The sequence below is a fragment of the Eucalyptus grandis genome, chromosome 8, assembly GCF_016545825.1.
Source record: "Eucalyptus grandis isolate ANBG69807.140 chromosome 8, ASM1654582v1, whole genome shotgun sequence".
NCBI classification, from domain to species: Eukaryota; Viridiplantae; Streptophyta; class Magnoliopsida; order Myrtales; family Myrtaceae; genus Eucalyptus; species Eucalyptus grandis.
The window spans coordinates 46,209,230-46,227,270 of NC_052619.1; the positions used below are offsets into that span (position 1 = coordinate 46,209,230).

Consider the following 18,041-nt stretch of genomic DNA (forward strand, 5'->3'; position numbering starts at 1 on the left):
TTAATGCATGAGAGACACAGGAACGGATCAATCACAGTGGAGTCTTTACCAGTCTGTGAGGGCCTTATTGCCTTCTAGGGAACTCAGTCACGTCCCTAAGTTCTGTCTCCCTAGCTATATAGCAAGGGTACAAGAAATGAATGTTTCCTGTTTTCCTTTACTGTTGCCACACGATCCTATAGATGCAGCCAAACATGTATACACGTATGTTTAAGCAATGAAAATGAGTACATGAGCGGCTGCTCAAACATAGAAGCTGATGGAAGGCCTAATCACTCGCCATCTAAATCAACACTGAGACCTCTATGCATTAGCTCGAGTCATCAGTGGTGAGCGACCTCACTAAACTCTCAGGCAATACAAATGAAAGGATCACACTAAAGAATTGTAAAACTACTTACTTGATAATGATCAGGTTTGAACTCAATTGACCGGAGCAGTTTTTCTCTGCAGCACTAGGTCATCCATCAAATAAATAATCTGCTATTAGCCGGTATATATATATATATATGATGGATTGTGTTCCCCTCTGGAAACATGAAAAAAAAAATGAAATAAAATTCAAAAGATGATATCACTAGATATTAATTGAGTGTATCCATTCTAAAAGATTATATGAAATCTCCAAGGTTCCAAGTCAATTGCAAATCTATCAAAGAGATGAGAACAAGTTTGAAGGCTCTGTATTATCAACTATAGCTTTTGTCACAATTGCCATAACCTTCCACATAATGCACCCGTAACTAAATTCATTTTCAAACTAGCATTTACATATAAGAAACAATTCTGGCGAGATAGGCTTATGAGAGATACGTGTCTGTGAAATTCTAGTGAAGATCCATGATTGATTTTGCTATGCGATTTGAATAATTTATAATTTTGGGCAAATATTTAAAAAAAAAAAAAAAAAGTCAGTTTTCAGTTTTTCGTAAATCATAAAACGAACAATTCAACTCAAAATTTCAGGAAAAAAAAAACTCAAAATTTAACTCGTCGTCGTTTCTGGAAAAAAAAAATTGAAGAGGAAAAAGCATCACGTTCTATCTTCCGACGTCCTTGTCGTCGTCTCCTTCTTCTTCCAAAGCAAGATGGCGGTTCGACGTCTTCCTCCGCTTCAGAGGCGAGGATGTCCGCCCGGCTTCCTCCCTTCACGGCGGCATCGACGTCTGCATCAACGGCGAGGGCTCGAGGCGCGAGATCCCGCCGGGCGGTCACGAAGGCCGTCGAGGAGTCGCGGATCGCCGTGCTCATCTTGTCTGAGGACCACGCTTCGTCTCGGTGGTGATTGAGTGAGCTCGGTGAAGGAAGGTGATGGAGTGGAAGAGGCTCAAGGGGACAGCTGGTGTTGCCCCTGTTCTACGGAGTGGAGCCGGGGGAGATTCGATGGCAGAGAGAGAGAGGGTTATGGCAAGGCATTGGCCAGTCACCGATTTGTGCGATTGGCATTATTATGACCATGGGTAATCACGGTATTCCTGTTCGACCCTATAAAAGAATATTGAATTCACTAATCTGTTGATACTTGATGGGATCGATTAGTGCGTTAAGAGTCATGTTTCGGAATGTTACAGATTGATTGTTTTCTTCGTGTCGGTTTTTATTTAGTACAAGGGATCGTATATTGCCATTTATTTCCACTCCCTTTGCTACTTTGTTTTGGTGTAGGTTGCTGGGTAGAGAATGTAAGATCGTTGTTAAGTACAGGCTTGGATGAGGTTCAGATGATAGGAATATGGGGAGCGGGAGGTATAGGGAAGAGCACTATCGCTAAAGCTGTCTATAACAGTATCACTAGTCAGTTTGGTGGGTGTGGCTTTCTTGCAAATGTTAGAGAAACTTCCATTAAACCTGGTGACCTGGTTCATTTGCAGAAAACACTCTTATCCGAGATACTGTGGAAAGAAAATTTAGTGGTCTTCAGTGTGGATGGAGGCTTTAACCTGATACGAGATGGACTTTGCTGCAAGAAGATTCTGCTTGTGCCTGATGATGTGGATCATGGGGACCAGTTGAATGTATTAGCCAGAGAATGTGAATGGTTTGGAAAAGGGAGCATGATCATTATTATGACAAGAGATAAACATGTATAGACTTCTCACGGGATAGATCAGGTATATGAAGTTAAAGCATTGATCAAGGTGAAGCTTTTGAAAGTTTTAGTTCATATGCTTTTCCAAGATTGAAGGAAAAAAAAAAGAATAAGCAAGGAGATACCATAGATAATATTCTGGGCTATGCTAATGGCCTTCCTTTAGCAATTGTGTTGTCGGGTCCATTTTTTTGTGGTAGGAGCAAAAGGGAATGGGACACTATGTTGGGTTAACTTGCTGAAATTCCTAATAAAGATACAGACAGTGTTCTGAAGATAAGTTTTGATGCATTGGAGGACAATAACAAGGACATTTTTCTTGAGATTGCTTGCTTCTTTAAGGGGAGGAATAGTGATTATGTAACCAGAGTTCTTGATAGTTGTGGTTTAAAGACATTAATTTGGATTCAAAGTTTAATAGATAGATCTTTACCAACCGTTGAGAATCAGAGAACAATGCAAAAGCATGACTTGATTCAGCTGATGTAGGATATTGTGAAACAAGGGTGTCCAGATGACCCTGGCAAATAGAGTAGATTATGGTGCTACGATGATGTTTCTGAAGTGTTGTCGGAGGATACAGAGAGTGTTTCTCATGAAACCATTGATAATCTTATCTTCTTTAATTTACACACTATTACCTAATTCGGGTTGGGTAATGATGATTATTTTCTTTTCCTTGATAGATAACCAATGTTGTTAAAGGCGTAGTGCTGGACTTGCCAACACAGGAAGAGCTAGACATCAATCCCAGTGCTTTCACACATATGAGGAGACTCATAGTGCTCCTAGTTCTGAATGCACAGGTCAGTGGAGGTCCCATATGTCTTCCCAACGACTTAAGGTGGCTTGAATGGAATATCCTTTATCAACTCTGAAGTTTAGTTCTGGTCCAAAGATACTTGTTTGGTTCGATGTGCATAACAGCTGGATTAAATAATTAGGAGACAACTTAAAGGTATGTCTTACATGCTCATAGTAATTATGACACGAGCATTCTCTTTGTTTAATTTGATAAAAGCATGTTATTTTTAATTTGCTGCTGCTGTATAGAAATTTGAAGTTCCTGAATTTCAACTGCTGTAAGTCGTTGATTAAAGTTCGAAACTTCTCAGAGGTGCCAAATTTGGAGACATTGAACTTAAGTAGGTGCTTGAAACTCAAGGAGCTTTCAAGCAAACTGAAGCTGAATAAACAGTCGATGTAATTGGCTGCTCTTAGCTGATGAGTTTCCTGATATTAAGGATATGGAGAGCTTAACAAAACTTTATTTATCTCAGACCTCTATAAAATAACTTCCTGCATTAATTGAAAACCTAATCTCTATTAAGTTTTTGCTTTTGATTTCATGCAAAAGTCTTATCAGTCCTCCTATTAGCATTTACAAGATGCAATGTCTAGAGCACCTTTCTCTTGATGGTTGTTCATTATTTGGCTTGTTTCCAAAGAGCAGTGAGAAATCCAATCTCCCTAATGGTAGACTTGGATTTCCAAATCTGGTCTCCTTATGGGTGCAATCTGTCAAAGGCAGAATTCCTTCAGAGTCTCACCTGCTTCTCTTCCGTAAATATTTTGCATCTCTTAGGAAATAACTTTGTAAGACTTCCTGCATGCATTTGCAAGTTTGAGGAGTTGATGGTTCTCAAAAAATTAGATGATTGCAAGCAGCTATAGGAGATCCTAGAGCTCCCACCAAAACATTTGCAGCCTAGAAGCAAATGGCTGCAATGAACTGTCCAGATTTCCAAAGTTGCCTATTCAGTGCATTCAATACTCCATGTCAGTGTATGTTCACTTATATTCATGTCATGGATTGGTTCGCGAAGGCATTAACCTGGCTAATATTACATGTATGCATGAGCTGGTGGGATTCTGATTTAATAGATTTGCTATAGCAAGATGTTCGTGAGATGGTTCACTGCACGGATACTATACTTCCTGGAAGAGAGATAGCATGTTGGTTTATCTAAAGTCTTAAGAATGTTCTGTCTCTTTCTTGGTATCCCAAGATTTGCATGGGAGTATCCTTGGATTAGATTTATGTGTTGCCTTGTGATTGGAGGAAGGAATTGGGGCTAGCATTTCGTGTGAGGTTCAGGTATTGGTGAATCATGTTCATAGTAATAATGATACAAGAACATTCTCTTCATTATAGTTTCATCACTTACGGTTTAACTATATTACATGCTGTTCATTTGATGAGCTGGATGAGATGCTAGAGATTGAGTGGAGTCTCTTTGATGTTTCATTCGAGGTATCAAAAGCAACACTAAGAAGGTGTAGGTTTCGCCTTATATGCATGCAAGCGGAGAATGATGTAAGGGTTCTATACCAACATGAATTGCCCTTGGGAAGCACCTCAAGTTGTTACAGATAATCTCGGTTATTGGAGATATTCCTGATTCATGGTAGAAAGGTCCACCTTTAAATTGCATTTAGTAGTTGTGCTGTTTCCTGGTGAGATCATTATGACCCTCTTGTCCATTTTCTGATGTGTTTCTATGGATATGTGACGATTACATTGGCTGTCACATGAAGCAACTTCATCTAGGTTTGTGACAAAAGATGGATGGATGGGATATTTGTTGATTTGGCTAGTGCTAATTCTAAATTTTGAAATTGAACTGTAAGGGACAGATTTGCAAATGTCCAAAATTATACATGTGGCATTTCTATTATTTAGAAGCCGCAAATTCGAAATTTTGCAGCCAAATTTAGCTTTAGGCAATTGGGAGTTATCCAAATGCTGAAATATAAATGGATATTGAAAGAAGTTATGTAGATCTTGTTTTTTGGCCTCAATGTAAGTATTGTTTGAGTCACTATGATCTTGTGCTCTAAAATTTGCTAGATTTGTATTGCTTTTTTGTGCTTCACTCCTGTGGATCCTATTTTTTTTTTTCCATATTGCTTATTGCATCACAATACGAAGTATCAGTGTCAATACACAAAGAGACTGAAGTTCTGGCTCTTTGCTCTCTTTCATGTTTATGTGTATATTAATATCTCTTTAAGTTTGCCCCTTTTATGCTAGTTGGAATGCTTATCACACAAGATTGTAGTAGCAATACAATTTGATGTGAAGGTTAGCTTTTCAAAGTTCTCAGATGTAGCTCTGTTTCTGCCTTTAACCAAATTAAGCTGGCTGGTGTTAATTTTACTCTTCTGCAGAGCTTTTGGGCGTTACGTCTTTGTGGAAGTTTGAACAAGCAAGCAAGCAGCTCCATATGTTTTATGCCACAGGCATCAATTGGTTAAAATTTCTCTGGTTTTTAGCAAATTCATGGTGTATACCTTCATACGCTCAAAAATAAATTCAAATTCCTTCCTATTTTCAGAATGGTATTTCGCTGTGCATCCAAGCAATTACCCTTCTATGTGCCATTTTCTTGCCTTCGTGTCTGTTTCTGTGACAGAGTATGGCTATACTTATGTAAGAGGATATTCTATGGTTGAGTCACATTATCACAAAACTCCATTCACTGCCACTTTCTTTAACCAACAATTTACTTTATATAGTTTTCGCTGTGAAGTGTCCTCCCTTGTCTGTGCTAATTCTCAAGTTTCTAACAACAATTTTAAGCAACTAAAATATTCTACATTGAAAACTTCTATTCTTGACCCTTTAGCTGAAGCAGCAATGTCGCACACCAATCTCTCTAGTGAAATAGCTATTCTGTCTTATCTAACTGTAACTATGAGGATCTTCATTGTAGTTTACATCTAATCTCTCCTATAATTTTCTCTCTTCAACAATGCCATGGATCCAATCATATTCATTCCTATCGAAACAGAAGAGGGAGAGAGTTATGGATAATTACAAAGTATAGCCATTATCTAGCATGAAGTGAACAGCATAATCTAGGAAGAGGAGTTTTAAACGGGCCAAAAATTTCTGATCAAGTTTAGTATTTTCTAGTCAATAATGGCTTTGGTAGTGATGAAATTTATGATGGACACGCATAAAGCATATACTCTTATTGTGTAGAGTGAAGAATGCCAAGTTTCGATGTTTACTCTTCAATTCATATTAGACTTTACCATGTAACTTTACTATTCGCTGGATAATTTTACATATTGGTGCCGTTGAATTCAGATCTTTTTATTCGATCAATATATCTTATGGATGGAATGCAAAAATTTCTGAAAGGCTGCGTTGGACTTGACTTTAGAGCATAGCTTTTTCATTTCAAGTTCTCTTTCCCACTTGAAGCACAGTCAGAAATGAGAATAGAACTTCCATACTTTAATATAGCTTCCATTTATTTATACCTAACAAAAGCAAGGCAGAAATCGATGTCATAGGTTAGGTCGACTCGGTCGATTGGTGTTGGTGTTAAGCTAGTCAAGTCTTGACACTTCCTCTCCTAGGCAGTTAAAATTATTTTTGATAGCAGAAGATAAATGAGTTTGAAATTGGGGATTCACCATCATACAAATGCGTTCCCATCACATTAGTGGATTCAAAGAGAGCCTCCTTCCATTTAATGACCCCCTCCGAGCCCGTCCCATACTTGAGTTTGAAATTAGTTTTCTTTTTCTTTTTTTTTTTTTTTTTTTTTTCCTAATATATAGTAGTTTATTCGACAGTAGATTGACCTTGAATTTGTTCTATATTGCCCAAGTAGATGTATAAGGATATTCCATGTTTAACAATTCTGTGTATAAATTTTTGGGAGGATTGGTGTTGACACTCCGTGTGATGCTGAATGTCTTGGAACTGTCATCCAAACCCATCCCTAGAAAAAAACTGTCATTTCTACTTTGCATCCAACAAAATAGTTATGAATGACTTCGCCATCTCTAGTTCCAAGTCTGAGCTTTCTTGCATTTTCAATGAAATTTTGACGTTCTCTCTCACCAAATTTAAGATTTGCATAGCCTCCTGCCTCAACAACAGGCGATAAAAGAAATTCCTGTCTGATTCTTATAGCAGCTCTGTCATTTCAATTCAAACCTTCTTTTCACATGAGCATGTAACTTCTTGGAGCATTTTGATCACGACCTTTCCTAAGATTCAAGTTACGGTTGTGGTCAAGTTGGGAAGATGGCATTCTGTACTTTCCATCTGGACATAAAACAAGCACTAATCTTTGCTTTCACATTGCTCCTGACACAGGCCTTGGCTTAACAACATTAGCCAATCTACACATACTCTTTCCACGATGAGAACATGCAAAAGTCAAGTATTAGATCTTACCATCATCTCCATTTTGCGAGCTCCTCCTTGGGACACCAAGTCCCACTTGTTTAGCCTATCTTTTGCAGTACCCTTAAGAGTTCCTCTACGGAATCGAGTACCATTCCTTGCCTCGATTTTATTACAATATCTTTGTCAATTTGATTTCATTTTGGCTCATCTACAGCAGCTTCTCTTTAACATTCTTTATTGTCAGATAGCGTGACACCATTCTATACAGCGTGACACCATTCTACACTTCTGGTGTTGACATGAGTTCTTCTTGTTTTTGCTAAAATAACAAAAAACAAAAATTTTATTAAGACAATTAATTAGTGATATTGGTACAATAAAGATTATGACCGGTTATTTTTCTAACTAAGAAAATGACACAATAGTTTGCTTATTTGTCTAACCATAAACAAACACCATAGCTAATCTATTAAAAACAATTTGTACCTTTTTTTCTTCAAACTAGGAGCCTATGGTCTCAATTGGGTAAGAAAGTTGTTGTAATATTGACACGGAAGCCGATAAGGATTTTGTAATTCAAGTTAATACAAAATCATGAAAGAAATAGACAAAGAATAATAAAGGACATAAAAAAAAATTTACCTAGCTCGATCCAAATATTAGTACCTTTATTAGGGAGAGTAAAAAAAAATAATTCATTATAAGAAGAGGATTATAATTTATAATTGCTAACGTATTTTCATACGAAGTGTTTATAAATAAAACTACTCAATTGGACGTAAAGTGTTGTTTGTTCTGCCGCCGACGAATAGGAGCTCTCTTTGCACGGCTTCTCGATTTCCTTTCTTCACGGCGCGGCTCTCTAGGAAGTCACTGTGCGGCTAAAACCACCCGAACCTTTGCCGTGCGGTTATTCCTGAGAGCTGAGATGGAAAACCCACACTTCTGCTTGATTGCTCCTTCGTGCGGCTGGCTACAATAGGCTAGAGAGGGGAAGAAACAAAACCTTTCACAATGACCCTTTTACCCCCGCAATAAAAAATATAATAATAAAATATGGGAGTCCCTCATTTTGTCTTCTAGTGCACCAGAGTTTTCTCCCTCTCGTTCTCACCGTAGCACAACGCTCCCCTTTTAGACCCCTTTTTGTCTTTTTGTGCAAAATGTTATTCCCTCTCTTGACTTTTTTGTATCAATATGTCAGGGGGAGAGAGAGAGAGAGAGAGAGAGTCCAAGCTCTTCACTTTTTCTGTGAACGCACTTCCTTTCTCTTCTCTCTCTTTTAATGCGGCCGAACTCCTTTTCTTTTCTCAAGTCTCCCGTAGAAAGCGACCACCCCCCACAAAGTCCCCAGGCCCTCCATTTATAGAGGTAGCTCCACCCTTATTGATAAGAATTTTTAGATATAAAATCTTATTTTATTTGATCTCCAATCCATCACACGCTCAGATTTTTCATTTGAAGCTCAAAAGATGTGGCCTTGTTTGGCAATTATTTCTGAAATAACTACTTTTATTTTTTTGTTCTCCATAACAAAAAAAAGAATAAAAAACCATTTGATAAAATTTTTGCTCTTGAAAATAGATTTGGAATAAAATCAAAAAGTAAAAACAGTTACTTATTATCCTTGAGAATAATTTCAAGAATCAAGCCTAACTTTTTATTTCTTTTCTTTATTTTCTTCTTCCCTCTTCTTCTTATTCTTTTCTTCCTTCTAGTCCCAGCTAGTCACTGTCCATTGCTAGACCTCGCCAGGTTAGGGTGAGCTCTGACAAGCTCATTAGAGGCTCACCTGACCACGATGAGCCTTGGCCTCATCGGTGGCAAGGCGATTCGACAATGCTCTGCTTCGCCTGGCCATCGACAAGACTCGGCCTTGCCCTAGCCTAGCTAGGCCGAGTCATGAGGTTGAGCCTTGCCTAGCCACTGGCAAGGCTTAGCCTCCCCTAGATTTGATGAGGCCGAGGCTTGCCATGGCCAGGTGAGCATCCGATGAATTGATAAATGCCAATAATCACTAGAATTGAATTTCATCAATCATGAGTTAAGTGCAAATTTTAAACTTGCCATGCGGACTATACCTTTGAGAAATTCCTTCTATTGCACATATGATGTGCTTATGGAACAACAAAGAAATTCCTCCTATTGCACATATAATGTGCTTATGGAACAACAAGTATACGACCGCTTATGGAAACATTCCAAATGAATGTGCTTTTCTTTATCAATGTAGGTACCTTCAATCACCTTTCTAGGTGTTTTAAATCTTCTTTTCCCCCTTGCATTTCGCACATTGTTGGATGAAGACTCATAAGATATTTTCCAATTTATTGATGGTGATTGAGTTGTTGATCTTACCAAACCAAAGCTCGAGCTTGAGTTTTTGAAGGTGACAACAATAGTGAGCGCACCTTATTACTGGACTGAATTTGATAATCTACTCCGTATATCCAGCATTTCTCAAGAAGTCAACAAGAAATGTCCCTCCCCTTCTTTACAGCAGAGAAACAAAAAATGCATAATATTCTTAATATTGGGGGCATGTCATATTCCACGTCATCAACAAAACACTCAACTGTTTAGTCGATATGTGGCCCTTCCCTCTCACTCTCTCTCCTCCCCTTCGTTGTTACCGACCGTGGCACTCTCTCTGTCTTCCTCTCCATACGTCTCTTTTTTCCCTTCCTCTTCCATCCGCCATGGCTCGAGCTTGAGTGCAAGGCTCATGCCCACTTCAGGTTGAGGAGGGGTGACGATTAGGGGGAGGCGATTTGGAGGTCTCGAGGTTTAGGAGCGTGGAGACTTGGTCGAGCTTCATTTGCAGTAAGACGGCTGATCTTAGGGGATTCGTAGCGATTTTGCAGGAGACATCACGCCGTGGTTGGTCACCTTGTGCATTTACCATTGACTTTGCCAAGCTCGATAGCACTTGAATTTGTGCTCCACCATCCCCGCTCAACAAGGGTGTGCATGACAAAATTTCTAGAATAGAAATTGATTTTTGGCCAGAAATTGATTTCTTGATTTCTATTTCAGAAATTGAGAAGTTAAAAATTTTAGTTTTTGATTTCTTTTTCAAATATATTTTAGAATAGAAATCTATTCCAGAAATAAAAAAATCAAATTACGTTATCAAACAGATTTCTGTTCCAAATCTATTTCGAGGAACAGAGAAATAGAGAAATAGAAATTTTATCATGCGCCCTAAGACTTCAGCAAGAAGTTCCTCCATTCCTCCCTCTCTAATCTAGCGGCTATGGACAGGAGTTTAAAGCTCGGGCCACCATGGCCACGAGCTCGAAGCTCAAGTGGCCATTGCTATGAGCTTGAGGCCGAGCTTGAAACTCGAGCTGCCAAAGCTACCCCAAGCCCTAGGTTCAAGGTCGAGCTCCATGGCCAAAGCGGCTATGAGCTCGAAACTCGAGCCACGGCGGACACAGAGGAAAGAAAAGAAAAGTAGAGAGGAAGAGAGAGAGCGAGTCACAGGTCAGTAACGGAGGGGAGGAGAGTAACAGTGAGAGAGAATGGAGGCACTAATTGACAAGTGGGATCCATCTGCCACGTGTCAATCAATTAATTGAGTGTTTTGCCGATGACGTGGAATAGGAGATACGCCTAAGAGAAAATATTTTCTCATTTGACAAACCCATCAAAGAGAGACCTCAAAAGAAACGAAGCCAAACTTATTGATGCTCAATGAACAAAACAAAACTGTCTCGTACATGCTAAAAGAATCGAATCAATGATCAAAAATGGTATTGGCAAAATAAGTAAAATGTACATACCATGAATGAGATTATAGAGGCTGCCATTGGGTTGATAATCGAAGACCACAAGCCTCTCCCCTTTGGCCTGAAAGAAAGCCCTCATGGGCACCAAATTCGGGTGCCTCGACCAGCCCACGGAGTCCATGTGCCCTTCGAACACCTCCTCGCTCGTGCCCGCCGTCTTACCGGCATCGAGCCGCTTCACGGTCACGATCAGCTGGTTGTTGAGCACGGCCTTGTACGTCATCCCGATCGTGCCTCTGCCGAGCAACTCGGCGGACACTCTCATGAGCTGCTCCAACGTGTACAGTTGCGACTCTCCTGCGCAGAACACCAAGCACCCGCTCCTCTGAACTCTCTGCTAAGCCTCTTGAATCTTGCTGTTGTACTTCTCTCGCAGCTCCGTCATCAAGTTCGGAGCCGCAGAATTCACGGCCCTAGCTTGCACAACGGGCTCGTCGGGCTCCGCGGGCCCTTTCGGTCTCGTGTGGGTCTGGCGTTTCCGGGCCTTGCACAGGATGAAGACGATCAGCAATGCCGAAACCAGCAGTATGACCCCGAGCGCGAAACCCAGGATCACGCCGGTTCTCTTGGGCTTCCTCGGCGATGAAGACGCGGGCGACACGACGACGCCGTTCTGAGACTGCGCGCTCTGCGCCAGCGGAGCCGGCACGGAGCTGCTCCTGTTGCCACCGGAGGAGGTGGGCCCGAAGAACGGGGCGCCCGACGCGCACGCCTTGTTGATCACCTCGCCGCAGAGCCCCGGGTTCCCGGCGAACGCCGACGGGTCGAACCGGGACAGGGTCGGCGTGGCGGGGATCGGGCCGGTGAGGTTGTTGCCGGAGACGTTGAAAGCTTTGAGCAGGGTCTGGTTGAGGGGCGGCAGCGCCCCGCCGAACCGGTTCCCGTCGAGGAGGAGGGTGTCGAGCCGGTCGAGGGCGGTGATCTGGGCGGGGATCGGGCCGGCGAAGGCGTTATGGCCGAGGTCGAGGACGCGGAGGCGGCGGAGGGAGAGGAGGGAGGAGGGGAAGGGGCCGGAGAAGGAGTTGAGGCCGAGGGAGAGGGAGCGGAGGTTGGCGAGGGGGAGAGGTCGGGAGGGGGCCGGAGAGGGAGTTGTTGCGGAGGGAGAGGACGCGGAGCTGGTCGAGGCGGGAGAGGGTGGCGGCGGCGAGGGAGCCGCGGAGGCCGGAGGAGGGGAGGGCGAGGCGGACGACGCGGCCCTGGGCGCACTTCACGCCCCGCCACTGGCAGAAGTCGAAGCGCTCGTTGAGGGCGAAGAGGAGGCGGTTGTCGAGGTCGGCGCGGGACTTGGAGGAGAGGAGCGCCACGGCGTCGGAGGGGAGGAGGGAGTCGAGGGGCGGGTCGGCGGCGGCGGTGGTGGTGGGCGGCGGGGGAGGAGGAGGAGGAGGAGGAGGAGGGAGAGGGCGGCGGTGCTGAGCGTCATTGCTTGCTTGGAGTGGAGTGGGAGTTTGGGATCATGGGGAAGTAAGAAAAAGGTCACGTGAAAGTGGGGAATATGGTGGAACATGTGAGTGACTTTTTTTTGAATTTGGAACGTCACTGCTGGGAAGACAGTATTATGGAGTATTTTTTGCTAGGTGTTTGAGAAGACTCTTTTTTCCTTTAATGCCACCGGAAAAAAAAAAATCTCAAATTATTAAACTTATGACAAATTTAACGCCCGTTCAATTTTTTACTAAATATTATTGTCAAATTGTTAAGTTGGATATCACATGACAATTGAAATGTACTAATTGAAGGTTTTACTTCAATTTGTCACATATTTACTAATTTATGATTTTCATAATATTAATATTAATTTAATATAAATTAATAGAAAAAATTTATCACAAATATATCAAACATTTTTTGGTGGAATTTGGGATTTATGATTTTTTATGATATTAACCCATTTTTCTTTTTTAGATAATGACATCAATCATTTACTGATTTTCAATCTATGAGCGCATGGACTTTTATTAAATCAAGTAACTTAATTTTTTAAAAACGTTATTAAAAAATGTGGTTTGCTTTTTCTAAAAATATACCAAAAATGTTCATTTGGTGTTTGCTTTCTTGACAAGAATTCATATAGCGGTAATAATGAGGAAAAAAATCTAGTAATTATTCTATCCTCCAATTTAAAATTATTAATATATTATAACATTGTGCAAGGAATAAAATAATCGCTCACTTATGTAGAACGTGCATGAAATTTAGTAATTAATATGAAAAAAATGTGCACATGAAAAGTGTATCTCATAAGTGTACATATACTTTTAGGCTTTCCCCCGGAGAGGAGGGTCCCGGTTGACCCACGGTCAGCGGTGGTCGCCCCCATCTCTTGCCGTCGATGATTTCACCACCCCATAAAAGCGTTCTCGCAAACGTACCTGGGTTATATATACAAGAAATATCTAGACAAAAAAAAAAAAAACTTTTCCGTAAATGTACGAGAAATACATACAGTGTACTTATAAAGAACCGAATGCGATTCCATTTAAAGAAAGAGAAGATGGAAAAAGAAAGGGAAAAGGTCTGCAGACAACAGCGCAACTGCACTCCTTTTCGGGCTACTACTATCTTTGTACTATTGACATTGCTCCCCAGCAAGAGTTTTGACATTGCCGATCGCTGTGTGAGCATCGAGGTCGTTAAGAACAGTGGCTCGGCATTGCCGGACATTTGACCCCATCGGTCCATGACTCGACGCTAATAAATTCAAATTTTGTCGAAGAAGTGATGCAACCTCCTGATTTTAGGGCCCGAATTTGACTAAAAATCGAATCAATTCTAGGCCCATTCGGCCCAATGGTTGGTTTGAGTGGTATATGTGATTTGATGACATCAAGGTCATAAAAAAGCAAGTCACATCATTGGACATTTGACCCAATCTATCCAAAATTCAACACAAATTGAGTTCGATTTGTGGAAGAAGCAAAGCAACAACCGGATTTGAGGGCCCGATTCTGAGTGAAACCCTAAGCAAATGAATGCTTGATTGACTCAATGGTTAGTTCAAGAGGCATGCATGACACAATTACATTAAGTAATAGATTTTTTCACATCAAATTATGATTCATGTGAAATGATAAATATGAGATTGTATAATCATGATCATGAAAGCTGGAAGTGCACAATTATTTGCTATTATTGTCACCTAACTTCTCTACTTGGTGAATAAGCTTTTATCTAATTTAGTTGGTACTAGAATACCAAAAGTAATTATAGCAACTTTTCTTATCCTTATTAGTTACTTCTTATATTGAAAAAGCATGTGCACTTCTATTAGTAATAAGTAACATCTCATTTTATCTGTAATTTTTCAGGACATTGAGCAACTTTTAACAACCCAGTAAAGATAAACTCCTCATTCCAATCGTAACTTATAATATTGAAACAGTAAGTGTCAATATACAAAGTAATTACACTTAGTAACTTCATTGCGCAATAAGAGTAAATCTCTATATTGGAAAAGTAAGTGAGCATGCTTTTTGCTAGTGCTGGCCAGAGAAAGATTGGATCGCTCTCTCCTCGGTCAGAATCTAGTCGGGGAGATAGGTGCGACAATAATGAAAAAAAAAAAAAGGTATCTGAAGATGAAGAGGAGGAGAATAAACAGAGATACACGCAAGCAGAGGAAGATTATTGCTAACGAAAAAAATGGTAGGATCAGCGGTGGTCAGAGACAATATCCTTTTTGACTACTTGGCATGAAGAAGATTAGTTAGATGCGGCAAAAATGGCCCTTTTAAGATTCAACCAACACAGGAAGACTATTATACACAGGCCCATAAAAGGTTAGCTCTCCTCTTTTATCTTTGAAAGCAGTGTTTTTCTACAAGTATGGTAACTTTTTTAGCCGAATAAGTAGTTTCCAAAATATTAGTAAGTGGTATATTTTCATCTAATTGGTAATTAGTAATCTTCAATGGGAAAATGTATAATAATGCGAAAAAGTGCAATTTTGCTCTTCTCGACCTGATTTGGTCGACCACTTATTTTTTGGTTGCCCTATTCCTACTGCCTTAATCATTTTTTGGGCTGCTAGATTTAATTTTGCTTGGCGGAATAAATCTTGGGTGGATAATCTGCTTTGGGCGATAACGTACTTATCCGGTGCTTCTTTTTGCTCCTCTCTTGCTCGGTTCGGGTTTGCCGCTACTTGCAATATCATATGGATGGAGCAGAATAACATACTTTTCCGAGGTAGACCTCCTTCCCTCTCAGCCATGAAAGGACATCTTGAAAGAGTTTTAAAGGACAAAGCCTTATCCTTCCATCATGTTCTTCCCTTTGCTGCAAATAGAAGACTACTACAAAACTGGGCGCTCAGTCCTTCCATTTTAGCCGACTAATCTTCTACTTTGGACATCCGGCTTTTGAGGAGGGGGTTTCTCCTCTAACCTTTATTGTTTGGAGGTTCTTTCGAATTCCTAGATGTTGCATTGGAAGCTTGGAATGGAGGTCTTCGCTACTCACTATGGCAACCATCGCTTTCTTACCTTCGTGTTCTAGAGCGGGCTTTTGGGTTTCTCTTTTGTTTTGTTGTTCCCTCTCTGGGTTTCGGGGAAGGCTAGCTGGTTCTCTTTGGCTGCTGTTTGGCCCTCTCATTTCGCCGCTTGGCTTGTTTCCTTTTACCTTGGCCCCTTTCCACTCGCTTTGACTTCTATCTCTGTGAGTGCAAGTTTTTTGGTCCAAGTTCTTGCTGTATAGCTCTATATAGCTTTCTGGTTTCTAGTCAATATATTTCTTACCTTTACCAAAAAAAATAAGATAAAGTTTATATAGAAAAAGCAAGTATGTACCTTTCACAATAGCTAGTAATTTATTGGTTTGATTTTTAATTTCTCTTTAGAGAAAAAAAACTTTCAATCCATTGAGATTTAGTAAATTTGAAGAGTCAATATCTACTTTCCACGTTCAAAAGTAAGCTTAAACCTTTCAATAACTAATAATTTCTCCAAGTAGTTAGTAATTATTAATTTACAAAAGTCGTAACTTTGATTGAATTAGTAATTAGTGGCTATGGCTAATTATTGTAATATTATAAAATACCTACTAGTATAGTAAGATTTGGTAACATTCACAAGTGGTAATTATTCTAAAATGTTGGATAATTAAATATATTTTTGTATTTAGCAACTATACAACTATAATAATTTCTTCAATGATCCAGCAATAGCCAGTAAAAAGGGCATGAATTTCATCTGGTTTAAGCTAATGACATCATAGCATCACCCATAATGGGAATCTAACAGCTCAAGAAGGACATGACTTTGGCTCCGAGGTTGTTCTTTAATGTTTTTTTCTTTTTTGCCAAAACATAATACAAGAAAATATATTTTGTGCACATAAGTAGTTCACATAACGTTCAATCATATTTTTGTTCGTATGTCAGACGTGTAGTTTCATCGGCACCGGCACTTATTACAACGTTGCGGGAAGATTGTTGCTGAGGAAAAGGCCCTGTATTTTTTCCTGAAGGAGAAATGCCAAAGGGGTTGCTTATGACTTCACATCGCTTGGATGACAAGTTCCTAGGATAAGCTTTCTGTATTTCAACCTGAAGGAGGAAAAGAGGTTGCCATGATCCATATCCTACCACACATTGATGCCTAGAAGGGGAGAGGCATTGCTCCATAGACACCATATGATCAAGCGAATTCTAATTGTATGTGGCTTGCATATTCCAAATCAAGATCGCCATGAAAAAGTCGATTTTGAAGATGATTTAAATCATTTTCAGCTTATAGACTTAGAGTAATGGGAGAAGTCTTGACAAAGTAGGGATTCTAAATAATGTGGGAACAATTAGAGGACAACCTAAAGGCTGTGATTCCAAGTAACCAGCGACTCAACTCAATCCTGTTTTCCTCTATGAGGTTGGTCAGTAACGTTTGCTCTTCGAGGTTTGTCATGTTCAGGTATCAGACAAATTCAAAGGAAGAGAGTTCAACAGAAGCCACGAGAACCAGCCTTAGTCCTTGAAAAACAGTCTTGTATCAAGAGCTATGGAGGGTGTTGCACTTTGGGAAAATGGCCCAAATCGAACGGATCAGGAGGAAAGTGGCCCAACCAGTGCAGAGGAAAGCATGATAGGGCTACAAAATACTGAAGCTGGAGTTGACGATTTATATCAATTGAATATACGTGGCGATTTAGCGCAAACTCTAGTGACATCTATAATTATTAGGAAAGAAAAATAAAATTCTTTGAGGGATTGCTGATAATGGATTTATAACCTTAGAATTATTGCTTTTATATTTCTTACATTTCCTATATCAAGTATACTATTTTGAAAGAAAGATCGAATATGAAGAATATAATTGTGCTGGTACCCATCTTACATGTTATGACCTTGTAATGTGGAATAATGAAGCTGAGTTATAGCTTACAGAAAAAGTTCAACCCAGTAGAGAAGCAACATACATGAAAATTCCGTCCGTTTCACGGAAAATGATTGATTTAGAAAATCTTTTACTAAAAATGCTCGATTGTGTTACTTAAAATTGTCACTATCAATAAAATCTATGTCTAGATATTTTTTAAAGGATAAAAAATATTTTTCACTCATTTATTTTTATAACGATACAAGTGATTATTTTTAAGAAAATATTATTTAAATTATTCAATTTTTTTTTTTGGAAACAAATGGAGTTGAAAAATAAAATATTAAAAATAAAATTGGTTTCAAATGATGACAAGTGGAAAACATGCAATGCAAGAAGTTTTTGCAAGTAAGTTGGTGAGTAGTTTAAATAATGTGGAGGGAATCGAGTCAAAACATCATGGATCGAGAAAGGGTTTACGGGCCAACGTTGGCGTCAATACTTGTTGTCCACAGATTAGGAGAACTACAAGCAAAGTGGACAGACATCGGGCATCTTCTTTTGTAGAACATTAAAGAGGCTGGAGCTCTTGATCGTCTCCAACTATTTGAATTTCGACCATCTTGGCGCACTTCGATTTGGGTCAGCGTCTTTCTGCCTCATATCATATTTCTCGAATATTATTTTTTCACCCCTATCCC

The 18,041-nt window shown here is 40.0% G+C and overlaps 1 long non-coding RNA gene and 1 pseudogene across 5 annotated transcripts; one reads left to right on the forward strand and one right to left on the reverse strand.

The window, feature by feature from the left end:
* Window positions 1-1,015: 1,015 nt before the first annotated feature.
* LOC108954775 lies at window positions 1,016-5,577 on the forward strand. 5 transcript variants are annotated; one of them, XR_005545238.1, is made up of 4 exons: window positions 1,016-1,469; window positions 1,666-2,111; window positions 2,776-3,047; window positions 5,124-5,577. It is a non-coding gene; the product is annotated as an uncharacterized LOC108954775 (long non-coding RNA). The 5 variants fall into 5 exon arrangements; XR_005545241.1 differs by having other exon boundaries at window positions 1,016-1,460; window positions 1,872-2,111; XR_005545240.1 differs by lacking the exon at window positions 1,666-2,111.
* A 5,351-nt stretch (window positions 5,578-10,928) lies between these two features.
* LOC104416698 lies at window positions 10,929-12,390 on the reverse strand (annotated as a pseudogene).
* Window positions 12,391-18,041: the final 5,651 nt, after the last annotated feature.